Source organism: Podarcis liolepis (genome assembly GCF_965112155.1).
Source record: "Podarcis liolepis genome assembly, chromosome: 1".
Taxonomy (NCBI): domain Eukaryota; kingdom Metazoa; phylum Chordata; class Lepidosauria; order Squamata; family Lacertidae; genus Podarcis; species Podarcis liolepis.
Window position 1 is genome coordinate 112,610,640 of NC_139554.1, and position 25,327 is coordinate 112,635,966.

Below are 25,327 nucleotides of genomic sequence, written 5' to 3' on the forward strand. Positions count from 1 at the left end.
TTTGTTTTTAAATCCTTGGGGATCTGAAATTTCATTTAGAAACCCTTCGTTTAGAAAAGCATGAGACTGGAATGCAACCAAGAACCGTAATAATTTATAAATAAAATCTGTGTTCCATATTCTGTCTATTTAAACAATTCAAATATTTATTATTATTACTTAATTCTGTTTACAATATCAATACAAATCATATGGTGCTTACTATTTACATAATAAACATTCCCTCAATATGCTTTTGATTCCAAACAGTGTCCAAATCTTTTGAAGTATCTCAGTTGCCTGACTTCTAGCCTCCCATAACTATATATAACTTCGTAATTTTATTCATTACTGTAAAATTCCAGGTCCTCTTCAGCCTGTCATCAACTGACAGGGCTGTTGGGCTTTTCTGAGTTTTTTTGCAATCGTAATCCAAGCAGCTGCTAACATTTGGAATATTGAAACAATCCCCATCCATTAAATCTAATACTGCACACACTCATACAAAATCTGTTCACTTGTAAAGTGCTACCAGACTCTTTGTTCTTAGCTTGAATTGGCTGATTTGGAAACTAACAAATTCTTAAACAAAAGCCATAGATATACTTTATTTACAGAAAATCTATCTAGGCAACAGTATCAATGTGTGTTGGTAGTTTGATGAAGAGCCAAGAGATACACAGAGGCACCATCTGTACTGTGCATTCTAAGCAGTATCATAACAATTTCAACATTCATGGTGCCTGTAGTTTGTTAAGGGCGCTGAGAGTTGTTAAAGGACCCCTGACCATTAGGTCCAATTGTGACTGACTCTGGAGTTGCAGCGCTCATCTTGCTTTATTGGCCGAGGGAGCTGGCGTACAGCTTCCGGGTCATGTGGCCAGCATGACTAAGCCGCTTCTGGTGAACCAGAGCAGCGCACGGAAAAGCTGTTTACCTTCCTGCTGGAGTGGTACCTATTTATCTACTTGCACTTTGATGTGCTTTTGAACTGCTCGGTTGGCAGGAGTAGGGACCAAGCAACAGGAGCTCACCCCGTCGCGGGGATTCGAACCCCCGACCTTCTGATCGGCAAGTCCTAGGTTCTGTGGTTTAACCCACAGCGCCACCCGCGTCCCTTGAGCGTTGTTAGGAGAACCCTATTCCCCTCACAGAGTTACCATTCCCAGAGTGGTTTAGAGCCAGTGCCTCTTCCCAAGGAACTCCTAACAGGTAAAGGACCCCTGGGCGGTTAGGTCCAGTCAAAGCCGACTATGGGGTTGTGGTGCTTATCTCGCTTTCAGGCCAAGGGAGCTGGCGTTTATCCGCAGACAGCTTTCCAGGTCATGAGGCCAGCATGACTAAACCACTTCTGATGCAATGAAACACCATGATGGAAACCAGAGCACATGGAAATGCCATCTACCTTCCTGCCACTGGCATGCTTTTGAACTGCTAGGTTGGCAGGAGCTGGGACAGAGCGATGGGAGCTAACTCCGTCATGGGGATTCAAACCACCGTCCTTCTGATCAGCAAGCCCAAGAGGCTCAGTGGTTTAGACCACAGTGCCACCCGCGTCCCTAACTCCTAATAACCCTTAGTTCACACCACCCCTAGCAAACTACAGTTACCAGGATTCTTTGGGGGAAGCCAGAACTATTCTAAGTAGTGTGATACTACTTTAAACGTATAGTGTAAATTGGGACAGAAACACACCATAACTAGATAGACTTTGTTGCTCAGACAAGGTCTCGGCTCAGACGATAAGCCGTTTATAACTTTTCCTGTCTAGGAGTGCCCAAAGGCTTGCATGAGTGAATGGGGCCAATTCACATCCTGAAAACACTTTAGTGCCCACAGAAATGTTATAAGCAAACGTTCTGACGGCTCACCACCAGGGATGGACTAATCCATGGGTAGGCAAACTAAGGCCCGGGGGCCAGATCTGGCTCAATCACCGTCTATTTTTTTAAAATCATTTTTATTGATTTTCCAATAAAAATCCAATCTTAATACTTCAATTAAAAAATAAAAAACTAAAATAAACAAGATCAAATTAGCCCAATCACCTTCTAAATCCAGCCCACGGATGGTCCCGAAATCAGCATGTTTTTACATGAGTAGAATGTGTGCTTTTATTTAAAATGCATCTCTGGGTTATTTGTGGGGCGTAGGAATTGATTCATTCCCCCCTCCAAAATATAACCCCCCCCAAGGTCTGAGGGACAGTGGACCGGCCCCCTGCTGAAAAGGTTTGCTGACCCCTGGACTAATCTGTTACTTTGGATCTCCTGTTTTCCCAGTCTTCAGCTCAGTTTGCCACATTTTTACAACAGTCTGCACTTTATTTATTTTTTAGTACAGGTGGAAAGGCACCAGTATTTTAGTGTTCATTTCTCCCAGTACAATTGTTATGCAATGCATACACACACACAAACACACACAATGTGTGTGTGTGCACCTCATATATATATGGGGAGAAATTTGGTTTACTTCACCTTTTACCTAATTTGTGCTTCCCCAAAGCATACAAGCTCCGATGTGCTGCAATTTTTTTGAAATTCTCACTTCAAAGTTTGCAATGCAGTTTTGGGTTACAGAACTGCATTGCAAAATTGGAAGTGAGAATTTTAAAAAAATAAAAATGCAGTGCTTTGGTGCCCGTATGGTTTGGGGAAGCATGAATAAGGTAAAAGTTGAAGTAGATCACATTTCTCTCCTGGTTCTGTGTCAATACACAGAGCAGCCACATTCAGAACCAAAAGATTCCTGACATTGCATGTATTCTGTTGGGGCTTGTAAAAACGGGGGAATGAGTTTAACAAGTGGCATGCAACATGCAGAAGAAGAGGAGAACCTGCTGTGATTAAAAAGAAGAAAAATCATAGTTGAACGCCGAGATCCGGGGTGTCTGCTTCTCTGGACTATGGCCAGTACGGCTAATGAATTCAGTATGTTTTACTAATTGAAGTACAAATAATTCCTTTTCAGAAAATGAACAATGAGCTCTCCCAGCGCCAAGCAAACTACAAACCTTTAAATGACTCGCAAAAGCATTTCAATATTGCATGTATATAAAAAGAGTAACCTGTCTGGCAAGTGAAACCCTAGAAGGATATCATCTAGTCAGTCCAGTCTAGTAGTGGGTCAAGTAGTGGGTCCAGCAGCCTAGTAGTGGGTCAATTGAATCTGTCGGGTGGGAAGTATATTGATCCTCCTCTTGTAAATTTTTCAAGCACTTCTTATGGTCAGACTCATCAGCCTGACCACTGCTAGGGCGTTTATAGTGCTCCTCAAGAACAAGACAGGGCATGTGCAACAACTAGTTATTAAATGTTTATTTCCCTTCTTAGGGATACTTAATGATTGTCAAGAGGGACATTCTCTGTACTGTAAAGCCAGGGCATAGCTGGCTCAAGGATCTCCAAAATCTGGCAAGGAACCAGAACTTCCATCCCTAGGTTCATGTCCTCTTCCCTGTGCCATGCCTACAGAACGTTTTTGCAGGGATGTCACTATGGGACTGGTTGCTGGAATTGACCTGAGATATGGAAAACACAGTGGCTGGTTTACAAAGAAATACTGTATCCATTTCTGGCATAGTTGGCATGTAGTTAACATTGCTTAAACCAAAGCCTATTCGTCTTAGAAGCCTGCACTCAAAGAAGTAATTGGTTAATTTGATTCAGTGTGTAAAATTTAGGCCCCTCTCTCTGCTATGTGGCCATTGTTACCTCATCGTGTTACATTGATAACAAAGCAAAAAAGTCTTAAAGGATGGTGCTACTTTGTGGTAAGCTAAAGATGTTCTATATAGGTTGACCCATTGTGTGCTTATCATTAGAGAGAGAGGGAGAGAGAGACTTGAGTTTTTTAATATAAAATATAATATTGTTTCATTTTTGTATGTACAATTTCAGCATCCTCAAATTCTGGAGGTTAGAACTGTGTAACCTCTGATGAAGTCATTATCTCATGTTTATTACCTGAAAAAAGGGTGAATTAAAAAAAAAAATCAGGACCAACCATGGGCATAGCCAGGATTTTTGTTGGGGGGGGACAGGTTTTTGTTGTGGGGGGCAGAACTTCAGATTTTTATTTATTTTTTACTGATTTAGTTGGGGCAGCTGCCCCCCTGGGACACCCATGGGGCCAACCCACCGCTGTTTCTTCTTTCTTTCTTCTAATCTTAAAAGTTTATGGATTCACATGCATTCAAAAGCCCTTGATATCTGCTTTTCCTCAAGAGTGTTTTTCTTGCCATGAACTTAATACAGCGCTGACATCCTGCGAACCAGGAAGAAAGATCTCCCTTTGGCTCACTCACTTTCTAATAGGCTAACACAGGCTGCAAAAAGCTGCGACTTCTTTCAAGAGATAATAATCAGTTCCTGTGTGAACTGTCTTCATATCACAACTAGAAAATTCTAATCTGTAGTTGCAAAAAGGCTGGCCGAGCTGAATTTATGAGCTCCTGGCTCTGCGGACAAATTGGTTTCATTACATTACAACTATACCTGAAAGAGCAGTGGCCGGGTTTCTTCAAAAGGCATCTGAATCCAGCTGTGGCAGATTCCCAGTGACTGAAAGGCGTCTTTGCAGCTTCATAAACGTGTGATGCCAGCAGCTTTTCTCCATAATAATTATGCCTTATAAGCATATTTTTAAAATCAGTATGATGAGGAATGAACTTAATATGCAAAGTCCCCTCCCCAACACTATTTTTCTAGAAAAAGAGGCACCAGAACTCACCATGAACACCTCCCTTGTTCTCTTAAAATGGCAGTGGTGCTGTTATGTACTGAGTTGAATAGGACCCAAAATGCAGCAGTCTGATTGGTCCTAGAACAATGCAGCAGTATGATTGGTCTGCAGGAGCCACCCAATCCAGCTCCAGGTGGAAGTGAATCCACAACCTGATTGGCCTACAGGAGAATCCTGGAATTAGCAGCCCATTGTGTAAATCATGTATATAAAGCAGATATTTTGGGGGGAACATTCATTCCTCCTCACCACTATGAGCTGAATAAAGAGCATGAAATCCACTCTTGACTCCGAGTATATTTCAGGTGCCCACTTGAGAGGGGCCAGAACTGAGTTCCAGTGAGTTCTGGCTGAAAAAAGAAAAGCCTTGCCCTTCCTTCTGGCTCCTTACGGGAGAAAGAAGATGGTGAAGGTCAGAGTCTGCCATCTTGTTAAGACCTTTACATTTGAATCTCAGCCCCTCTCCGTGTGTGTCTTCCTGCAGAAAATGAGCATGAGAGAAGCAGGGTGATGACAAATGTTTGTGGCTCTCCAGGTTTTTCCAAGTCCCATCTATACTGATGGTTTATCATTACCAACACTGAAATAGATGGACCTTTGGTCTCATCTGGGCCTTTTTCTCTGCCTGAACTTGCTGGAACTCAATTCTGGCCCTTCTCAGGTGAGTGCCATTGCCATTCTAAGAGAATGAGGGAGGTGTTCATGGTGAGTTCTGGGACCTCCTTTTCAAGAAAAATAGCCCTGGTCTCATCCAGCAAGACTCCTGACATCCATATCCTCTCCATCTTTGCTCTAGAATTGAGTGATGTGTTTGTCTTTGTAAAACAAACCTTAGAGGGTACTTCTGCTGCAAAGCAATCCCTGATTAAGATGTCTGCTGTTTACCAGTGTGTTAAGAACTGTGTCCTATCTGACATCTACTTCTCATTAAGAAAAAAACAACAACAGGTGTCAACAATGTACCTGTATATAGGCAATCATCAGATTGGTGTTATGAAGCCAATATGCTGCAGTCCTGAAGTATTTTTCCACTCCATCCCTTGACTTGCCAGTTATTGTTTGTAGAATAAGTACTGAAGACCAATGACGCAAGAGTCTCCTTCTTTTCTTTAGCTGAAGTTGGATCTAATCCAACTTCACCTTTTCCCAGCCTCCTGGTCCATTCAGTCTGTGTACATCAGCCTTTGGAATAAACCCTCTGAAATGTTCCTATGAAGAACACAACAAACACACCAATATCAATGCAGATTCTCTCTCTCTCTCTCTCTCTCTCTCTCTCTCTCTCTCTCTCGGTATTATCTGATTGTGTGGCTTGTTTAAACAGTTAAGACTCGGAGCTTTCTCCTAGCCATGGGAATGAAGAGTTCCAGAGTATGCCATGTCATTGACTTTTTATTTATCCAGAACACTACTGTGCCACCCAAATTTAAAATGATAAAAAGTAACAAGGAAAACCTAATGGGAATACAAAAATCTCTATATACAACAACAACAACAACAACAACAACAACAACAACAACAACAAGGCGAATTATATAATAAATCCACAGGTACATAAGAGGTAATTATAAAGCCAGGGAAAACAGAAATGTTTTCCCCCACCTCAGTATCAAAAAGATAACACAGTGGGCAATGGGTATGCTTCAATGGGTAGCGAATTCCATAACTAGGGCATCATAGCTGAAATATCTTACTCCTTAGTCACCACCTGCCTGATCTTTAATGACAGGGTACCCAGAGAGGGTAGCCCACAGTAGGCTTATCTTATCACCTGGGCGGGTACGAGATGTGGGAACAGGTGTTCTTCAATGTCATTGGTTCTTAACTTGGATCATTTCCTGGAGCTCTGTGGTTCTTTAATGGAACTGTCAACATAGCATGCTCTACTATCGTTTAAAATGATGGCCCCAAGTCTCTGGATGAAAAATAGTTCACCCAAGAGCCCTTTGGATGCTCCTTGTAGCTCCTCCTTCATGTCTCTTCAAGCTCTGATTCACCACCTGAATCAGAGGAGCTAAAACATTTTTACTTATGCAGGGATTCAGAGGTAGCCCTGCCAAGAGGCAAGGTGCGGCAATTTGCTTCAGGTGGGCTATTCTTGGTGCCATTAGGGGAGGCAAAGAGGGAGGTGGTGAGAGATGATGGACATGGGTCACAAACTATGGGTCCCTTTTCCAGTGGAGGGCAAACCCACCCTGGATTTCCTGTAGCTGTGTTTCCTGCTTTCTACCCCCTGAGTCTGCTTCCCATGCCCTCTATTTATCTTCCTATCCCACATTAGCCCCCTGCCCAGAAGGTGGTGCCAATCTAACCCGGTGTCAGGTCCAGACATGTGGTCACAGGACCAAGGCACTTTCTCTCCTGATTAGCTCTTCTTCCTGACCTTCTTTAATCCATAAAAGTGAATGTGAGCAAAGTTTAGCCATAAGGAGAAAGTGGGCCAAATAAACTCAACTGCCATCTCACGTAGGTACTAGATTAGGAAAAGGCCAAAAGGGAAAAGGAGCAAGGAATGAATCAACTGAATGAATGCAAGCCGATGTACGGGGAACACTTCTGCACAGCAAGAGCAAAAGGTGTTGAGGACCCAATTTGGCTTGGAATTTAGCTGTCTCAGTGCAATGAAAAGGAAAGAGCATGTCACTATGCAACAGGCTTCTGGAATCCCGGGACAAAGCCTACACCTCCCCACTGTTTGCAAATAACATGCCTCTATATACACATGAGAACCCAATGTTTGCATAAAACCACTGGCAAGGTGCACAGTCTGCTGATAGCAAATTGTAGCGGCGTTGCCAATTTTCTAACAGGCCCTGCATCCACTGTCTTCCCGCCCATCTGCACCACCAATGTGCTTCTTCTGCACAAGGCTATCTTTGTGTGAGAAGTTTTAAAAGATGCAGCTCTGACTCATTGTCTACTTAATGAGTCAGCTGTTTCTAACAGTTTGCTATGCCTCCAAGGAAATGTACTGCTGTGGGCGTGAAGCAATTCCCTTGCCTTTCAAATTTAATTAATTTTTTTTATATATAGTTTAGCAGCCTCGGCCTTCACAGGACTGCACTCAGGGTCATGCACATTCCTTCAGCAACCCATAGTGTCTTTTTGACAGTGAGGGGCATTTTATAAACTTGCACCTTGGTATGCTAGTAAACTGTTATAACCAGGGTTGAAGAATCTGTGGGTCGCCAAAGGTTGTTGGACTCCAACTCCCATCATCCCCAGCAGCATGGTCAATAGTCGGGAATGATGGGAGTTGTAGTCCAATAATGTAAGGAGGTCCACAGGCTCCCTGTCACTTTGTTACATGTTTGCGAGGACTTCTCCCTGGCATCCACAATTTTAACGATAATCTAATTCTGCTCATCTGCCATTTTAACCATTTTGTTTTAAGTTTGTTACTTTGTTATACCACTTTATTTGCAGTTTGCATGAGAGGATTGTGGAGGCCCTAATTCTACCTCAAGATGGTGCATGATGGTGCATTAAAACAAGGAGTTCCATTATGTACAAAATTATAACCAGAAGTTCCCAGCCCACAGTTACGATAATTGTGCCGTGTTGCTGTTAGAGCTAACTCTCCTTTCTAAATATTCTTTGAACACCATCATGTTTTCCTTTGATCAAAAGAAAACAGATTTTGCCCCAGGGCAACTCGCGTAAGTGCTACTGTAAAGCAGGGGTGGAGACACTGTAGTCTTCCAGATGTTGTGGGGCTGCAGCGCCCATCATCCTTGACCATCAGCTGCCCTGGCGAGGGATGATGAGGTCCAGCTAACCCTGCTGTAGAAAACTAACAACAACAAACCCCAAACACAATGACTTTCAATTCTGCAGACGACTCATTCAGCAAAAGAGCAGTTGATTTTAATAAAAAGTTCGATGGTGAGATTTAGTATTCGGGTACATGAAAGCAGAGAGCACTTGACTCAACATGTCATGGCTAATTGCTGCACCAACAGAGTTACAAAACCTGATTAATGATGGTTCAGAGCTCCACCTTTCTGACTTGGCAGCGCTGCCGTTTGGAAACACTTTTTGGAGAGGTGTTAGTAAGCACTTACACCATCTTTCAGATGCCAGTGAAAGCACATTGGAGACATTCACTTTTTATTTTCTGTGATGTTGGGGAAAGTTTCAGGAAAGTGTGGCTTGTCAAAATAAATGCTGAGATATACTGAAGGATTCCACCTGGGCTTAATTCTCTTCCTAAGCTCCCTGTGTTTGCTACGTATTTCTCTCTCTTTTTTATTGCTCGAAAATATGTTTCCGCGGCTGGATCTAGACACATCAAAAAAGCATTTCAGGAAAACGCGTTCTAAACTTCGTGAAGGAAAATCACATTGGCAAAAGACGGGACTCTACAGCACCATCTGGTGTCACAGTGTTATAACAGATATAAAGTGTTGTCATGCAATCAGAAAAATACAGTAGCATTTTCTCATCGCCGCATTGTGAAAGTACACATCTAATCAAAAAGCTGAAAATAAATGAAGAGGGGAAAGAGACACAGATCACAAATCAAACAGGGTCATAGAAACAGGTATCATGAATCCATCTGTTAGAATATTATAGATCTGTTAATAACTGAGAAAAGAAAAATATATAAAAATACATAAAGAAGAAAAAGGAGAGAAGTGAGTGAAGGAAAAAACCTTTTTAATAAATCATTTTTCTTATTTTATGAATATCTTTAAATCTATAGATACTTTTGGCCAGCTCTCTTGGTGTACTAAGCTACTGATTTGTAGCCTAATTTGCACTTGTTTTATGAATGTAAAATATTACACTAATGAACAGCATAGAGTCAAGAATAAAAATTATTGATTCCATGCTGTTCACTGGCATGTTCTTTCCTTCCTAATGTTGGTGGTATAGACATTTTTGCAAATAAATAAATATAAGTAAGCAAATGAGAAAAGCTGCTTCTCTGGCCTTTTGCATCATGTTAAAAGCAAGAGAGAGAGTTGTGTTTTTTATGATTATTTAAGGGAGAAGAGGCAACTCCCTGGAAATCAGAGGAGCAGACCGTCTTCTCAGTTCTCTAAACAGAACTAAAAAATTAAATAAAAAGCAGTGGAAAAAATAAGCATGCCACAGCTCTTGTTCAAACTGCCTTTCCCTTGCTTGACATGTTTACCATTTGAGTCATCAGCTAATTATTTCCTTTGAAGTCATTAAACCATTTTTGTGTGGCAACAGCATATCACTGATAGTATATTATTAAAACAGGTTGAAGCACTTAGCTCCAGAAAGTCAACCGCCTGAGACGTACTGGTGGCTCCTCACCATAGATACAACCGATGGACCCATGAACGAAGCCCCATTTTTTTCAATGACTACTCAGACTCTCGGACACTGATGCTGAGCCAAAGCAGAACCACTGAAGCCAAGACTGGCCTGCATCATAAGGATGTACTGAGCAGGTAGAATTCCAAGCCCGTTGGTGGAAAGACCATTGTGTCATTTGTCGTGCTGATAACACATATTGCAATGAGTTTTGCCATCAGATTCCCATTGTGAAACCAATCAATCACTCCTAAAAGCCTATGGCCCTCAGCCTTGGTCTAATTTTAGTTCAGACCTCTGGGGAAAGTGGTCTTCTCCTTCCCTGGCCATTTGCTGGGTAGGGAAGAAAAGGATGCGAGAAAAGTCAAGGTTTGTGCAAATCCCTTTTATTCTCTCCCCCAAACCCCCACCCACCCGAACCAACATTAAATGGGCCTATCTCAGACCTTCCAAGTAGCCCTTATTTCCAGGGGCTGTCCCAGGTTTACAGAAGTCATCCCGGTTTCTGATTTGATCCCAGAATGTCCTGCTTTTCCTTAGGACATCCCTATTTTCATTGGGAGAAATGTTGGAGAGTATGGAGTTACGCAACCCCCGATCCAAGGAGATAAGTAACATTACAACCTTTAGAAGACATCTGAAGGTAGCCTTGTATAGGGAAGGTTTTTTTAAAAAAAGTTAATGTTTTATTATGTTTTTATACATGTTGGAAGCTGCCCAGATGGGCAGAGTATTATTATTATTATTATTATTATTATTATTATTATTATTATTATTGAATAGGATGTCCTCATTTTCATCAGAGAAATGTTGGAGGATATGCGATCTCAAGAATCAAGATGGCAGAGGAAGGGCAGGGAGGCTAAGTGACTTTCCCCAAAGCCACATACTGCAGCGTGTCTGTGTCACTCATGACTAGGACTGGAACCCATTAACTGCCTTTATTTATCCTTTAGGCTATGCTGACTCTGCATGTTACAGCAGTAACCTCTAAAAGTCATCCTGACAGTGACTAATACTAAAACAGCTCACATACAGCAGATTATAATAGTGTCTCAAAACGCTGCACTCAAGGGCAAACATCCCATGCTATGGCTACCTATGCCAAAATCCTGCTACCCAACAGTCTCCCTGTAGGATTAAAGTTCAATTCAATAATCTGTTTGAAGTCCTCTTCCCGCCCCCCTGCTACATAGATAATTTAACTCCTACTAGCTTTGTGCCCAACTGCCTTTGATTTCCCAGTTCCTAGGAATATACACTTGGTTATAAGTAGGACAGATTCCAAGCAGCTGTTCAGTATAATAATAAGACTGGAACCTACAGCTTATTTTAGAGTTGGAGTTTCTTCTTTGCAAATTGGATGTCCAATAATCTTCTTTAAAGGAGGTGCTTAAAGGATTGGGCATTAACCTCCTGCCAGCCCACTGTCCTTACCCCTAACTTTCCAAGTACTGGCAAAGGGGAAAGAAAGTATGAGGAAAGAAGAACGTAAATAGAAAGCCATTTCCATAAAACAGAAGAGCGTATTCTGCCGAAACAATAATCTTGTGTGTTTCTTTCCAGGAGTGATGCAAATTCACGGTAATCATTAACTAGCTGTAATCGACATGGTCCTGGGAATGGCCCAACTGGAAAAACATTCCGAGATATGTTCCTGCTATTAATGGCTTGTAGCCTTCTGAGAAATGAATTACGATACCTGAACCAATATCAAGGTGGCCTTGGTTTTTCTTTCCCCGGAGCTACAAAATGCATCAACTATACATAAATACCATTACCAAACAGTTTAATATGTCAAATAGAAGCCAGAGTGTTTTTTTTTTTAAAAAATTATTTTAAACAGCAACAACTGAAGCAGTCAGTTGCAGCAAAGGATAGGTTGAAAGGAGTGGGAGACTCAAGAGTACAAATGTCATTTAGATGTCTGCACCAAGCATTCCTCCAGCACAGCTCCCATCTGACTGATTAATCATCACACTCAGAATTTATATATGGTTGGAGGCAGTAACGCTTCTCAATACCAGTTGCTGGAAACCCCAGGAAGGGAGAATGCTCTTGTGCTCAGGTCTTGTTTGTAGGCTTCCCCCAGCCATCTGGTTGGTCACTGTGAAAACAGGATGCTGATCTAGGTGGGCCATTGGCCACCATCCAGCAAGCTCTTCTTGTGCTCTTATATAGACTGCATGCACATGGCAGTTTATTCCATGTTCACAAAGATTTCCATACTACATTTGAGCTTTCACACAATGTGAAAGCCACTTCTGCAACTACAGTGAATGTCCAATGCTCATTTCCATGTTATTTCCTTCAATGAAAGAAAAAAACTGTTTGCAAACAGTATGGAAATGAGTGCTAAATTTGCACTAAATTCTACCATGGTTCCAGAAGTGGCTTTTGCATTGCATGCAAGCTCAAATGTAGCACGGAACTTAACCGTTAGGGAAAAGTCATGGAAATGGATTAAAATCCCATATGTGAATACACCCACGGACTTTGCATGGACTGTTCAAATTACTCTAGAGGGCATTCCTTTTGGGCTCAAAATATTGTCTTCCTGTAATACTTAAAACAACCCTATAAATTAGGTTGTTTCTCAACATGGTAAATGGACAGAAGATAGTCTGAAGGTAAGAGTCACTTGACCAAGCCCAAGTCAGGAGATGTTGGAAGAGGAAAGATTCAACATGAGGAATTTCTGATTCATTCTGATTCAAGGCCAGACAAAGACATGATGTGTGAGATCTGGGTTTGGAAGTCCTAACATACTGTATTTATATTTCTCAAGAAAATAGGTGGGAGGTTGGGAAGGGAGTGCAGTTTGGATAATGGCATGAAGAGGTGAGGTTAATTCTTTGCCACTGCCCTCCTCATCATTAACCAAGAATGTGAAACTGGATCCGACTGATGGACCTGATTCTGAACTCTCCATTCTACTATAGTCCACTTTGACGGGAGGGTGAGATTAGACATATTTAAAATTGCACCTTGGTTCAGATTAGATTCTGGGATTTTTAAACTAAAAAACCAAAAACACCACTGTGAAGCAGAGACTGTTTTATGACTAGCTACTATATACAGAAGTGAAAGCCAGGTCTGATGGTGACTGTTCAACCGTAGAAAGGGGTTAAAGAGAATTTGAGGACAGGGTGACTTAAATCAAACAGAGCCTCGTAACTAGATCTTAGCATTCTCAACTGAACTTTCATCTACACTGGGATGTAGTAAGAGAAGGACATTGATTATTATTAAAGATCTGAGGCCCCGTCTTGCGCCCAATATTAAGGGAGCCCAGTGCCAGGGAAGGGCATAAGAGGTACTCTGCGGGTGTTTGAGAACTCATGGAGATGAGTCTAGATTTGTTCAGGAGGCACTGTAAGCATTAGGTGTCTGTGTGCTTTCCTTCATGCCTGCTTCTAGCTAAAAATAGAGCCAGCATTGCAACAGGTGTTTCCTTTCAGAAATGCAGATATATGTATTTTCAAAGACTGTTCATGGAGCGCAAGGTAATTTTGTTTCATTTGTCAAACCAGAGGTAATTGGGCTCTTGGAAATGCAGGAGGAGAAACAAGCGAATAGATTCTGTACAGTTCACCTTTCCTGTTTATATTATTTGTGTCCATTAGGGAGAACAGAAATTTCCTTGCAGGCCAGTGTACTTGGAAGTGTGGGTACAACTTTGACTGGCCATTTGAGCCTCACACGTTTCAGTTGTTCCTTTTTCTGAAACAACACTCTTGCAGAGCTTAAAACACGTTGGCATCTTGGGCAGAAAATCTAGACCGTGCTCTGCTGACAGGAGAAAAACATATATTTTAATTTCAAGTGGAATAGGAGGTTGCAGTTGCTTAGTTCTTGCCTTCTCACTGCCCTTACAATCTGTGTCCTGAGGCACTTTGCCTCAGAGGAGAGTGAGGAAGTTGACAGACATGGGATTATGTGGCACTGTGGGTTACAGTGAACTCCCCAGCAGGGGTGGAGGAAGGGGAATGTGGTGGGGGCGGGCTGCCCCGGGTGTCCTCACTGAGGGGGGTGACAAAATGGCGGGCGGCACTCACCGCGGGGCCTGCAGCACGCCCGAGCTACACCTCTCTCCTGGGAGTGACGTGGTGGCTTGGGCGCACGCAGGCTCCGCACTGCCCCAAATGGTCTGCCCGCTGCCTCCCCTCAGCTGTAGGGCAGCTGAGTGGGAGGGAGCAGGTAGACTCCTCAGAGACCCCGCAAAGCATCCTGCCCTGGCTGGCCCCACCCAGTGGGCAGCTGGCCCCGCTCCTGGATGCAGGGCTGCCCCAGGCGCCTGATCGACTTGCTCCGTCACTGCTCCCCAGACCCCAGTGAGAAACATCGGGAGATTTATGCCTCATTTTTCTCCCTATCCGCTGCCTGAACATCCCCCATCATGGGTGTAACCAGAAACCCCAGGGATAGGGATTATTAGGGAGGTATTGTCTTTGCTTGTTACTATGTTTGTTACTATATTTGTGTGTTTTTATATTGCAAACCACCCTGTGATCCTTGAATAAAAGATGGTATACAAAATTAACTAACATAATGATAATATATCTATATCTATATCTATATCATCTATATCTATATCTATATCTATATCTATATCTATATCTATATCTATATCTATATCTATATCTATATCTATATCTATATCTATATCTATATCTATATCTATATCTAATCTATATCTATATCTATATCTATATCTATATCTATATCATCTATATCTATATCTATATCATCTATATCTATATCTCTTTATTGCAGTCCATAGACCCACAAAACAGTTTCAAAACAAGATACAGTTAAGACAACCAAACAGCAGGTGAAAAAGACTAATAATGATAATGATAATGATAATGATGATGATGATGATGATAGGGATCAGGGAGAAATGCAATTCAGTTTGCATTTAAAGATGAACCTACCTAATTTGCACCAGAATGGTGCAAATGAATGATGGTTAAAGTATGATTCAGCTGCCAGTCTGGTGGGCTTCTGCATGTGGAATTGGAAGGGGGTGCCATTTTGAGTTTCACGTCATGCAGCAAAATACTCTGGGCTGGTCCTGAATCAGCTTTGGACAGCTTTATAACCAACATCACTATCTAGGGTGGCCTCCCTACAAGAAAGCTTGCAGTCCTCTCTTCCCAGTTCTGCCTCATGTTGGCGTGTGGATAAATCATTTGTTTGCAGTTGTTAGGCAACCGTGGCATGCAATCCTCACCCATATCCAGGTCAACACAAACCTGTGTTTAAGTAACATACTAGAACAAATCTTTCTGTTTTCATGGCAAGTGCCTGAGGCCTGCTCAGCCTGGAGAGGAGTTGAACATCTTAGATTAAATATGGCGGTGCCATAGCACAGTGCTGAAGAATGTGTTCAATATTTACCCTGGGGGGGAGAGACCAAATAATCCATATGTTTAAGTTCCCTGGCAAGCACACTTAAAAATAAAAATGCTTTCCCGGGACAACCCCTTTTTCTCTTGTAACATTGAATTGGATGAAAGTAGAATTTTGTACATAAAAGTTATATGATAATACAGTGGTACCTCAGGTTAAGTACTTAATTCGTTCTGGAGGTCCGTTCTTAACCTGAAACTGTTCTTAACCTGAAGCACCACTTTAGCTAATAGGGCCTCCTGCTGCCGCCGTGCCGTCGGAGCACGATTTCTGTTCTCATCCTGAAGCAAAGTTCTTAACCTAAAGCACTATTTCTGGGTTAGTGGAGTCTGTAACCTGAAGCGTATGTAACCTGAAGCATATGTAACCTGAGGTACCACTGTATGCACATTTTCAAAACAGCAAAGTTCTCAAGATGATAGGAGACAAGAAGGCAGTAAGAAAAATCATGGGGTGAGTGGGGAGAATTGGTTGAGTAGCATTTCCATGGTACAGCCAACTTCCATGACTTCTAGCCTCATTTCCTATTTTTCCTCAATACTGCATTTGCTATCATTGAATTGTAGAGTTGGAAGTGAACACAAGGGTCATCTAGCCCAACCCGCTCCAATGCAGAAATCTTTTGCCCACGTGGGGTTTGAGCCCATGCACCTGAGATAATAATCATAATCACAATCACAATCATAACAATAGTTTATTATTTATACCCCACCCATCTGGCTGGCTTTCCCTTGCCACTCTGGGCGGCTTCCAGCAGAATATTAAAATACAATGATTCATCAAATGTTAATAGCTTCCCTGAACAGGGCTACCTTCAAATGTCTTCTAAAAGTCAGATAATTGTTTATTTCCTTGACATCTGATGGGAGGGCATTCCACAGGGCGGGTGCCACTACCAAGAAGGCCCTCGGTCTGGTTCCCTGTAACCTTACATCTTGCAGTGAGGGAACCGCCAGGAGGCCCTCGGTGCTGGACCTCAGTGTCCAGGCTGGATGATGGGGGTGGAGACGCTCCTTCAGGTATACTGAGCCGAGGCTGTTTAGGGCTTTAAAGGTCAGCACCAACACTTTGAATTGTGCTTGGAAATGTACTGGGAGCCAATCAGCATTTTAGTGGTTATTAATATTATTATTATTATTAGCAGTAGTAGTACCCCACTGATCTGACTGGGTTGCCCCAAACATTCTGGGCAATGTGATAGATGATAGATGATAGATGATAGATAGATAGATAGATAGATAGATAGATAGATAGATAGATAGATAGATGATAGATAGATAGATGATAGATAGATGATAGATAGATAGATAGATAGATAGATAGATAGATGATAGATAGATGATAGATAGATAGATAGATAGATGATAGATAGATGATAGATAGATAAATAGATAGATAGATAGATGATAGATAGATAGATAGATAGATAGATAGATAGATAGATAGATAGATAGATAGAGAAAGACAGAGTGTGTGTGCAATTTTTCCTAACATGCACATTTTTGTAAAGCACATATCCCCATACATTAATTCCCCCCCCCCAATTATATTTTTGTATGTTATTTCCCCCAAACATGTGCATTTTAAGGCATACTTTACCCTAGTACACATATTTTTGTACAAATTACTTGGCTGGAGAGTGGTGTCGCAAATTTGGGACACATGTGAATTGGAAAGGACGGCTGTGTTTTGGTTTGCATATTGTTTTGGAGTGTGAGAGTTGGGCCGATTCAACTTTAAAGGTGAACTGAATCTAATTTCTTCCCCATCACTAACTGGGAGAAGCCTGGAGTGCTGCTGGTGGTCTGTGTAGACCAGTGCTTCGCAAACTTGGGTCTCCCAGTATTTTGGGACTACAATTCCCATCATCCCTGACCACTGGTCCTGTTTCCTTGGGACGATGGGAGCTGTAGTCCAAAAACAGCTGTAGACACAAGTTTTGGAAACACTGGTGTAGACAACCCCAAGCTAGATGAAGCAATGGTCTGAGTGGTCAAAGGCAGCTTCCGGTGTTATTACTAAGAAGGTCACTTATGCGTTTAAAGGCTTCCTTTCCCTGCCCTCTTCCCCTCAATCAGTTTGATGTGCCTGAATTCCATTAATGACAAACAAGAGCATTAAAGAAACGAAACACTGAAACCAGCAGGATCTTCAGGAACAATATTTGTTTAAAAAGCCTGCCAAACTCTGGAAGTTATGACAGTATGTGTTAAGTAAGAAAAAGCTGTAACCCAAACAGATAAGATTCTGGATAATTTCACTGGAAGGTGCAGAGTGTCCAAAACAGCTGTAAGAAGAAAAGCCACTTCAGTATGGTATTTAAAAAGGCAGATCTTTTCATTTTAATGTTTTGTTCTCATCAGGCCAGAGGAAGGAAGCAAGCTAGAGTGCCCCTTTCCCATACTATGAAAAATGTTACTATTGCCATATAGGGATGCCAAATTGATTCATCTTTTTTTTAAAAAAAGCAAATCTAACAAAAAAAATTAATATTTTTTTAAAGCCACATTCTGCATTCTACGCGAAGGGGTTTTTGAAGTGTCTTGGGCACATCTGTTCAGTGTACCTAAGTCCCATAAGCAACACTTTGCTGGAACACCTTACATTTGAATTCATATATGCATGTTTATGCAATAGGCGTAGATGAGGTTCAAAAGGTGGCATCCATCCTGCAGTCAGAATAGCTCAGTTGGTAGAGCTTGAGACTCTTAATCTCAGGGTTGCAGGTCTGAGCCCCACATTGAGTGAAAAAATCCTACATTGCAAGGGGTTGGACTAGATGACCCTCATGGTCCATTCAAACCCTACAATTCTCTGATTCAATGCTACTTTTTTGTAGTGGCAGGGTGTTGTTGTTGTTTAGTCATTTAGTCATGTCCGACTTTTCGTGACCCCATGGACCAGAGCACGCCAGGCACGCCTGTCTTCCACTGCCTCCCGCAGTTTGGTCAAACTCACGCTGGTAGCTTCGAGAACACTGTCCAACCATCTTGTCCTCTGTCGTCCTCTTCTCCTTGTACCCTCCATCTTTCCCAACATTAGGGCCTTTTCCAGGGAGTCTTCTCTTCTCATGAGGTAGCCAAAGTATTGGAGCCTCAGCTTCAGGATCTGTCCTTCCAGTGAGCACTCAGGGCTGATTTCCTTAAGAATGGAGAGGTTTGATCTTCTTGCAGACCATGGGACTCTCAAGAGTCTCCTCCAGCACCATAATTCAAAAGCATCAATTCTTCGGCGATCAGCCTTCTTTATGGTCCAGTTCTCACTTCCATACATCACTACTGGGAAAACCATAGCTTTAACTGTGTGGACCTTTGTTGGCAAGGTGAAGAGTCAGAGGTGCAGGCATGTGAATGCACAAAAACACCAAGGCACTGCACAGATTTTCAGGTATGTGTATCAACTATGAATCACTAAACTGCAGGTTCAAGTTCTGGACTGACTCCGTCCACCCAGGCTGGCCATTGGACCTTCCTGGATAGGAAGAAGACTTCCTGTTCCAACTGAGCTTTGCTTGAGCAACAAGGCATACTCGAGCTCATGTAGGATTGGGGAATACATAGGATGTTGGATTTCAACTCCCATCAGCCCCAGCTAGCATGGCTGATGGTCAAGGTTGATGGGAACTGCAACCCAACAAAAGCTGGAGGGACTCAGGTCCCCATTACTGAATCTGGGGGTTTTTTGGACCTGTCTCCTGGTTTGTCCTCCACTCCTGATTCCTGTCTTGCTTCTCAGCCTTGGTTTGTCCTCCACTCCTGATTCCTGTCTTGCTTCTCAGCCTTGCTTCCTGGTTCAGACACATTCTTTAATCCTGACTATATGGACTCGTGCTCATCCCAAGCTGCTGCCCACCACAGTCCAGGCCTAATGGTAGCGGATTGTGGAGAAATTACATTTTTTTCCTAGCCTACCTGTAACCCTGGGTTTTAAATGAATGAATGGGAGGCTGTTGTAGAGTAAATGAATGCAACATACAACAGAAAGAGTTATGCTTTCAGCTGGCAATAGTGTGGGAAGGGAATCATTGGACTAGAATGCTTAGTTTGAAAACAGGGATGTTGTATCTCTCTATTTTCATCTGGGAAATGTTACAGGGATATGATGCATTCATCCAGAGAAAAAGATGAAGCAGAAGTGAGACATGATATAATTTTTCCTTGCCTTGTAGTTTTAGATTGTAAAAAGGCCTATCGGCCTTTTGGAGTGCCATTCTATTGAAGGGAGTATTAAAGAGGGAAGCCCTCCCTACTTAAACAACTGAGACATAACTTATTCCACACAGGACACACCCAGCTGGCATGCAGAAACACGGGAGTAGGAAAAGCAATAATTATGGTTTGAATTCAGCTTACCACCCGCAAATTTAGTTCTTTTTAGGCTTGATTTTTGTGTTGAAACCAGTCCATCTATAATGGACAATGTAACTTGGGACATAGCATGGAATGCTATGAATGGTTACAGGAAATAATTCCATCTCCATCATTTCTCTCCTCTCCTCCCCCCCCCCCACCACAAATTTGCAAGTAAAACAAACAATGGTACAGTTGGACTCTTCATATCTATTTGTTTTCTAATCAGCTTTGCATTCTGTTGTTAGTATTTTCATGACTGGGAATTAGGGATGAGGAGAGATTCCGCTCAGTACACATTTAAAAGGGAACCTACAAAACTCACACTTTCTAAAACAGCGCACAAACTGAAACATAGCCATATTTTGAAATTTGCACTTCTCTGAATTTTGCAATGCAGATTGCCAGCCAAGCAATTCATGCCAAAACATATATGCCAGGGTTAAGTGTGCCAAAAAAATAATCCATAAATTAGAGAAAAATGCGTGTTGGGGGAAATTCCTTTGCAAAAATGTGTATATCGTGGCAAAACTGCATGCAGAAATGTGTGTAATTGGAGAAATCCTCACTAAAATGAATCTTCATGTGGAAGTGTGGAAAACTGATCTGAAGACTGGAAAAAATGAGAAACTGTAGCCAGTGGAAATTGATAGAGTCACCCATCCCTATAGGGAATGGATGGATTTGAATGGATTCCAAACAAAGCCTCTGTTTTTATTCAAAACATGTATACGCTGCCACTATGGAAGTGAGAGCTGGACCATAAAGAAGGCTGATCGCCTTGAGAGTCCCATGGATGGCAGAGGATGAGATGGTTGGACAGTGTTCTCGAAGCTACCAGCATGAGTTTGACCAAACTGCGGGAGGCAGTGGAAGACAGGAGTGCCTGGCATGCTCTGGTCCATGGGGTCACGAAGAGTCAGACACGACTAAATGACTAAACAACAACAACAACAACACCTCTGACCCTACCCACAATTGGCAGGTGGCTCTTAGAAAGTAGTCCTAAAGAGAATGTGGCCGTCAGGCTGCAAACAGGTTCTACGCCTCCTATTTAGAGGAATGAAAGTAGATTCATTCTACTTCTGAAAATTCTAAGCCTTCCCTTTAAACCGAGCAAAAAGAAGCTGGTGATGCTGTTCGCCTAACTGCCTTTCCATGCTAGAACATTTAAACACACACAAAACAACCCAAAATGTTTTAATTCCCCCCATATGTTCCCAATACACACTGTGTTTTCCAGTGGTTTTAATGAAACAGGAAAATAAAACAGCACCAGGCTGAAATAATAACAGATCCTACCCCATTTGATTTTGCACAATACAGTACAATTAAATACTTGGGGATTTTGCAGAGTTTGGGATATTTTGACTATGATGGCAGTGGTGAGAGGCAACCTGACTTTTAACTATGCCTCTCTGGTCCCATGACGCAGTAAAAGTGTTTTACTTCTGCTTGCCAAAGGGTGGGGGGAATCAATCTCAGGAAACAAAGGACAAGAAGGATTCATTTTGCATGGTTATTCATTCATATTTCCATTGAAACCCTAGCGCATTCCCAATGAAATGCTGACTTGCGTAAGCATGCATGCAATAATGCTAGAGACTATGCTGGGATACAGCAGGCATGTCGGTAGAGAACACGTCTGCTTAAAGAGCATTCGTTGCTCATTCCAGCCTGTAGTCAGCCTAATCTGGAGCTACACACTTGTAACACTGCGTAAAAGCTTAATGATTATAGGTGGGTTTTGCTCAACAGCCTTTTAATACATACTTCACATTCTTTTGCTTTGTGGGGTTTTTATATATAATGCTCTTAGAACTTACAATACTGGAAGGAGAATGAAGCAATTGTAAATCTCATTTCACCCTCTGCCGCTTAAGAGCTCTTGTACGAACAATGCTAAGAATACTTGCTTAGAAGTCAATCCTACTGACGTCACACTTCAACACTCAACCTTCAAAGAATATGGAACAGGTAGATGAGGCATGCTCACCTATATTCCATAGGTGATACACTGAGCCATACCTGGGCAGCCACTGCATTGCACTTAGCCAGAGATTTCAATATGAAAACACGTTTGCACGTTCTTGTGCACTTTGTACGTTGGCCTGGTAAAAAGGAAGAGCTGTACACACGAGGCTGGTGCAGCTTGTCTCACCGTGATGAGGAAACCATCATTCACACAAAATCCACCTGCTATGAAATCTGTAAAAATACTTGAACCCTATCCACTCCTTGGATTTTTCCATCAAATGCATACATAGTGAAATAGAAGCAGTATATCCAATTGTGGCTTTGCCTTAGGACAGTGTTTCCCAAACTTGGACCTCCAGGTGTTTTTAGACTACAATTCCCATCATTCCTGACCACTGGCGGAGGAAGAGGAGTGCGGGGGGAGCGCACCACCCCTGGCAGCACGATCCCAGTGGGGTGCCATTGCAGCTGTCCCCTCACCTGCGCTGGACACCATGCCCCCTCAGGCGGCGTCAAGCCCCCAGGATGTGCGTCACACCCCCAGGATGCACACCAGCCCTGCACCCACCTGCTCTCCACCCCGCCCCCCCCCCCCCGGTGCCAGATCATGAAGCTCCACCATTGTTCCTGACCACTGGTCTTGCTAGCTAGGGCTGGAAGCCCAAGTTTGGAAAACAATGCTTTAGGAAAAGTCATTTCCACTTCCACGAGTTAGAATGCCAAATTTTCACAGATACTCCATCTCTCTTGTAGTTGTCCATACCATATTCCATATTCCAGAGGCAACTTCAAAACTCTGGAGCAGCTGTTGTGGGAGGCAAGGGGATCTGCAGAGGATCATTAAAAATCAGGTGGAAGTCATTTCCACAAAGGTAAAACCACTCAGGTGATTTGTCACAGTAAATTGGGCCCATGAAGGAATATCACATATGGCATGCATTCTACAGTGGTACCTCGGGTTACAGACGCTTCAGGTTACAGACGCTTCAGGTTACAGACTCCGCTAACCCAGAAATAGTACCTTGGGTTAAGAACTTTACTTCAGGATAAGAACAGAAATCGCGCGGCGGCAGCCATTAGCTAAAGTTGCGCTTCAGGTTAAGAACAGTTTCAGGTTAAGAACGGACCTCCAGAACAAATTAAGTTCTTAACCAGAGGTACCACTGTACATAAGTTCCTAGACAGATGGAAATGTATAGTTTAAGAAGTGTTTTTTGTTTTTGTTTTCCAACCACACAAGTTGCAATTTAACTCACAACCCCACAGTTCAACTGAACAACAGTCCATTTCTTAAGCAATTCTAGACCCTCACGTTTGTCCAACCAGTTTGCCCAGTAAGAAGGTCTTGTGAGCTCTGAAGATGCATTATGATAAACTGAATGTACATTATGCTTTTTTTAAAAAAATCCTTATTCAACATCTTGTTTACTTTCACAAAGGAAATTCCTAAAAGATAGAAACAAGTCAGGGCACTCATTCGACACTTACCTCATGCAATAAAAAAGAAGCTACAAGCTTCTCCCTACAAGCCAGTCGGTCGTCTTACTTAGATTCAAGTTGGTTCTTGTCCGGATCATTCACTACAGTGAAGCTCTCAAGTTGTTCCAAATTTAGACATGACCTCGCTACATCCATTTTTTAAAGCAGGAAGTCGAATTGGGTCTGTTTTTCATCATTTTCACTCACAACTTTCAAGATATTCTCCCCGCCCCTTTCACAATCGAATTAAGAGCGACTCTCTTTGCAACATAGTTGGCAGAAGCTCCACCCCACCGCCACTCACCCCGCGACCACAAACAAGGAATGATGGTTGATAGTACAATTAGAGAACCAGATTAGTTCCTGACATTCCTTGTGTCTTCTGGGGTGTGGGGATCCAGAAGGCTTTGAAGTGCTTTGCTAACAGCTATGTTATTGCTGAACTGATAGGGGGGAAAAGGTTTTTCATCCAGGGAACAATATCAAATTAATCACATCTTTTAATCTTTTTTGTGTTTCCTTGCCAGGGCTCTAGATAAGAATCTCCAGATGTATAGAAGTTTCTTCAGAGAGGCCCAAATAGGTTCCCCCATGGTGTTTTTCAAAGACAAGATCACAAAACTCAGTCCATTCCACAATCTGGCCTAGCTTAAAAATTTATTGGTCCTGTCACACTGCCTCGACTGAGATCTTTGCCAACACTAGAATGAATGCACTGCCGTGGCTCATGTAAGCAGATAATTGCCATTCATGCCCCAATCTGATAAAATAAAATGCCTCTTCCCCAACATTATAATTTAACTGTGATTTGCCCATGAAATATGCATACACTTGTCATATTTTCCTTGATCTCTTTGCCAGATCTGCTTCTGCGTATTTAGAAGCAATGTGACATGCAGCCATTGGCTGATGAAAGCTCCCCTTGTGAATAGGGTGGCATACACATTGACAGGGGAAACAAAACACATCTCCCTGTCCTTTCCCCCAAAACAGAAGTGATTTGCATATCTTGCTTGATATGTATGGGTGAAAGGGAGGCTCTGCTCATGGTCTCAGCAGTAGGCACAGTCCATGGGGCGATGGTTTGATACAGAGCCTTCTCAGTGGTGGCCCCAGTTATGGAACTCCTTCCTCAGGGAAGGATGGCTGTTCCCCATACTGCCATTATTTGGATGCCATATGGGGGGGGAGCTGTTTTCCTGACCATTTGGGACATAAACTGGCTCTGGAGCTTTAATAGTTCTGTTCTAATGCTGGTTGTGTAATTCTATTTTCATATATTGTAATTTTTATATATTTTATTCAGTGATTGTGCATTTTATGCTTTTTTAGGTGGAAGGGTGGTATATACATGAAATAATAATAATAATAATAATAATAATAATAATAATAATAATACTTGCATTATTATGAATAAATAACAAAGTAAATTCACAGGATACCACAAACAACAAGCATAGCTATGGGAATTTTAGCAGGCAGATTCAGCTTCTTGGAGTCATAAGTGGCTTATGGCCCTTTGCTTATGAGTTGATGGAAATGATTCAATTACTGTTGAATAAAATTTATATTCTAGAATTTGTGAAATGGTGTTTTTTTTTTAAATTGTGAGCTCAGTACTACCATAAATGCTTCCAGCATACTATTTTACCAATATTTTTCCGTTCCCCATATGATTGCATTCTGTTAATAGTGATAAAGTCTGAAGGAGAGACGTTCTCTCTCCATATTGCAAAGAAAACAAAGGGGAGGGGGAAGGACATGCTGGAGTGAGGAAATCATTAAAATGCTATTGAAATTGGCTGAAGCAAAGGTGTTTAGCCAAACATTCATAAAAAGGAGGGAAGTGTATTTTGAAGACACAATAAAAGGTTGAGCCAAGGTAGCCATAATTATGAGGGGGAAGTGAGCAATATTGTATAGTGCTTCAATTAGTCCAGTGAAGGGTAGTTGTGCGTCATGCAATGCTAATTTTTGTTTCAAGGAAGTGCAGGTTTTATTGCAGAGTGAAGGACGTAGACTGTTCATTGCCTCAAAAAAAAATGTTGTTTTATGCACCTGGCAACAGAGAATCATAGAATCATAGAGTTGGAAGG

At 42.1% G+C, this 25,327-nt stretch overlaps 1 long non-coding RNA gene across 1 annotated transcript; it reads right to left on the reverse strand.

Moving 5' to 3' along the window:
* Window positions 1-3,373: 3,373 nt before the first annotated feature.
* LOC310704399 lies at window positions 3,374-23,398 on the reverse strand. Its single transcript, XR_014524768.1, has 3 exons — window positions 23,241-23,398; window positions 5,686-5,931; window positions 3,374-3,499 (listed from the first exon to the last, which is right to left on the reverse strand). It is a non-coding gene; the product is annotated as an uncharacterized lncRNA (long non-coding RNA).
* Between the last annotated feature and the right edge of the window lie 1,929 nt (window positions 23,399-25,327).